At 47.3% G+C, this 4,031-nt stretch overlaps 1 pseudogene; it reads right to left on the minus strand.

The window, feature by feature from the left end:
- Positions 1–3,324: 3,324 nt before the first annotated feature.
- Positions 3,325–3,442, minus strand: LOC126208509 (5S ribosomal RNA; annotated as a pseudogene).
- Between the last annotated feature and the right edge of the window lie 589 nt (positions 3,443–4,031).

The following is a 4,031-nucleotide window of genomic DNA, read 5'->3' on the forward strand; positions in this document are numbered from 1 at the left end:
ACATCTACATCCATACTCCGCAAGCCACCTGACGGTGTGTGGCGGAGGGTACTTTGCGTACCTCTATCGGTTCTCCCTTCTATTCCAGTCCCGTATTGTTCGTGAAAAGAAAGATTGTCGGTATGCCTCTGTGTGGGCTCTAATCTCTCTGATTTTATCCTCATGGTCTCTTCGCGAGATATACGTAGGAGGGAGCAACATAGTGTTAGACTCCTCGGTGAAGGTAGGTTCTCGAAACTTCAACAAAAGCCCGTACCGAGCTACTGAGCGTCTCTCTTGCAGAGTCTTTCACTGGAGTTTACCTCTCATCTCCGTAACGCTTTCGCGATTACTACATGATCCTGTAACGAAGCGCGCTGCTCTCCGTTGGATCGTCTCTATGTCTTCTACCAACCCTATCTGGTACGGATCGCCGGCCGCGGTGGTCTAGCGGTTCTAGGCGCTCAGTTCGGAACCGCGTGACTGCTACGGTCGCAGGTTCGAATCCTGCCTCGGGCATGGATGTGTGTGATGTCCTTACGTTAGTTAGGTTTAAGTAGTTCTAAGTTCTAGGGGACTGATGACCACAGATGTTAAGTCCCATAGTGCTCAGAGCCATTTTTTTGGTACGGATCCCACACCGGTGAGCAGTATTCAAGCAGTGGGCGAACAAGTGTGATGTAACCTACTTCCTTTGTTTTCGGATTCCATTTCCTTAGGACTCTTCCCATGAATCTCAGTCTGGCATCTGCATGTTCAAGCCTGTATTTCCTAATCCCGTTGTCTGTGATGAAGCAATAATTATCTTTGATCAATATGGTTTCATGACATGTGGGAAGGGGAGGGGGATCCAGTCAGCGAACTATCCTAGCGTTAACCTGATGCACAGCTGAAAATCTTCAACTGGATTCGACCATGATCCTTTCGATTCCAACTATAGTATTTTACCCATTGCGCCACTTTACTCTGTCTGTAAAAAAAAAAAGATAAAACCGTGGGGCCGGCAGGAGTGGCCGAGCGGTTCTAGGCGCTACAGTCTAGAACCGCGCGACCGCTACGGTCGCAGCTTAGAATCCTGCCTCGGGCTTGGGCGTATGTGATGTCCTTAGGTTAGTTAGGTTTAATTAGTTCTGAGTTCTAGGGGACTGATGACCTCAGAAGTTAAGTCCCATAGTGCTCAGAGCCATTTGAACCATTTTTGAAAACCGTGGGTTGGGTGTTAAAAGAAGAAACCACCACCTTAGGTAGAACTCAGTCGTCGAGTTCAGTGCTACCAATTATCTTACCAATCTTAAACTGTCCTTTCTCGCCTCAGGTACATCTCTCCCAATATCGTGTCAGTCTGTAGTCATCAGTTTCATGCATACCTGTTAAATTCTGCAACAAGAAAAGAAAAGCATCGATTAGTCACCGAATTACTACGATATCTACCATATTTATGGTAAAAAACTGTAAAAGAATTCTTAGGTTATCTTTTGTCAGAAAGTGGCTGCACGTTTCGGAACGCGTTGCCCGTGGCAGAGGCCGGCGCTGACGCAAGCAGGCCGGCTTCCGACTGCTGCCTGCTGCTGCATTATGGACGGCGGGCCTCCCACGCCCCCGCCGACAGAGCCTGCATACCGCCTCCTGCAAAGGCAGTGCCCAGACAGCCGGCCTGCCTGCTCACCATTACATTCCAAGCATCCATATTCACTCTCCATATGCGGCAGTAATTCTCCGGCATGGAAGATGCCGTCATAAACGTCGGATGAGATGTTCATTCCTTGCGATCTTATAGTCAGCAGAAATGAAGTGTATGCCTAATGAACACGACAGCACTGTGTTGTGCTTTAGCAGGAAAATATGGGAACTCTTCTTGTACTCACAAAACTAATTTCAAAATTATGTATTTAGGATTACTCTGCTCTCCGAAAAGGTACACAAATATTTCACAAGGTTCATTATTAGGTCCATTTTTCTCTTGTGTAAGTACATAACCTTCCATCAAAGAAACATAAAACAAAATTACTACTTTTTGCGGGTGATACTCGTATTATAACCAGCTTACAACAGAAGAAATTGTAAATAACATACACTGACGGAAAAAAATCGCAACTCAAAGAAGGAGTTGTGCGACTAAACGGAAGTTTATAGGCGTCTTTCTACACCTGGAAGATGATGTGTATTGAAATTTATCTCCAATCGCATAAGAAGGGCGCTAGTAACACCACTATGAGGATGCAAATAAGGTTTGGTTCAAATGGTTCAAATGGCTCTGAGCACTATGGGACTTAAGTTTTGAGGTCATCAGTCCCCTAGAACTTAGAACTACTTCAACCTAACTAACCTAAGGATATCCCACACATCCATGCCCGAGGCAGGATTCGAACCTGCGACCGTAACGGTCGCGCGATTCCAGACTGTAGCGCCTAGAACCTCTCGGCCACTCCCGCCGGCCAAATGAGGTTTGCTTTAAATGCACTCTGTAACGGTATTGAGCATTAATTACGTTTGAGATTGGACGTGATGAGCTGACGTTAGTCAAGAATGCCTTTAAGACGAAAATGACGCCGTTGTCAACACATCACTGAGTTTGAACGAGGTCGTGTAGTAGGGAAATGAGAAGCTGGATGTTCTTTCTGTGGTATTTCAGAAAGACTTGGCAGGATTGTAGCCACTGTACGTGACTGCTGGCAGCGGTGGTCACGAGAATGTACAGTGGATACCATCTTGATCAGTGTACGGCTCTGGCGCATCGTACTGCATCTACAGCAGCAACTTGAGCGGCGGTTGGCATCACAGTGGCACAACGAACTTTTTCAAACCGGTTGCTTCAAGGACAGCTCCGAGCCAGACGCCCTGTAGCTTACATTCCACTGCCCCCAAACCACCGCCATTTGCGACTTCAATGGCCTCGTTGTAGGTCCGGTTAGGGGTTTGTTGTGGTTTCCGATGAAAGCTGGTTCTGCCTCGGTGCCGGTGATAGCCGCGTGTTGGTTGGAAGAAGGCCAGCGCAGGGCCTGCAAACAGCCTGTATGCCCGCTAGACACACTCTACCTACGCCAGGAGTTGCGGTCTGCCAAGACACAATCAGTACATTCATTGTGTGATGATCATGATAATGTTACCGATGGCAGTGCCATCAAAGCGAAATTATTAAATACTCTCGTCCCCCACAAAGGCCCAAAGGTGCCGTCTGGCCGCCGTGTCATCCTCAGTCCACAGGCGTCACTGGATGCGGATATGGAAGGGCATGTGGTCAGCACACCGCTCTCCCGGCCGTATGTCAGTTTCCGAGACTGGAGCCGCCACTTCTCACTCAAGTAGCTCCTCAGTTTGCCTCACAAGGGCTGAGTGCACCCCGCATGCCAACAGCGCTCGGCAGACCGGACGGTCACCCATCCAAGTGCGAGCCCAGCCCGACAGCGCTTAACTTCGGTGATCTGACGGCAACCGGTGTTACCACTGCGGCAAGGCCATTGGCAAATTTCTAAATATGATATCCCAAAATTCCGTCAACAAAGAAGGAGTAAACACGACAGTGCTCCCTCTGTCATATCAAATCACACCCCAATACGAGGAAAATAGGAGCAATTCCCTAAATTACAGACCAATATCACTGACGTGGATTTACAGCAGGAGTTTGGAGCATATACTGTGTTCGAAAATTATTAAGAAAACGATCTACTGACACATACTCAGCACGGATACAGAAAATATCCTTCTTGTGCAACAAAACTTGCTCTTTGTTCTCATACTATTGCTAGGGAACCTCAAATTGATTACATATTTCTGTACTTCCAGAAGGGTTTTGACACCGTTCCTCGCAAGCGGCTTCTAATCAAATTGCGTGCTTGTGGAGTGTCGTCTCAGTCGTGCGACTGGACACATGATTTACTGCGAGTAAGGTCAGAATTCGTAGTAGCAGATGGGAAGTCATCGAGTGAAACGGATGAAATTCCGGCGTTCACTAAGTGTTATATGCCCTCTGCTGTTCCTAATGTATATAAACGATTTTGCGAAAAATCTGAGCAGCCCCCTTAATTTTTTTATCAAATGCTGTTATCATTTAC

The sequence above is a fragment of the Schistocerca nitens genome, chromosome 1 (assembly GCF_023898315.1).
Source record: "Schistocerca nitens isolate TAMUIC-IGC-003100 chromosome 1, iqSchNite1.1, whole genome shotgun sequence".
In the NCBI taxonomy this organism is placed as follows: domain Eukaryota; kingdom Metazoa; phylum Arthropoda; class Insecta; order Orthoptera; family Acrididae; genus Schistocerca; species Schistocerca nitens.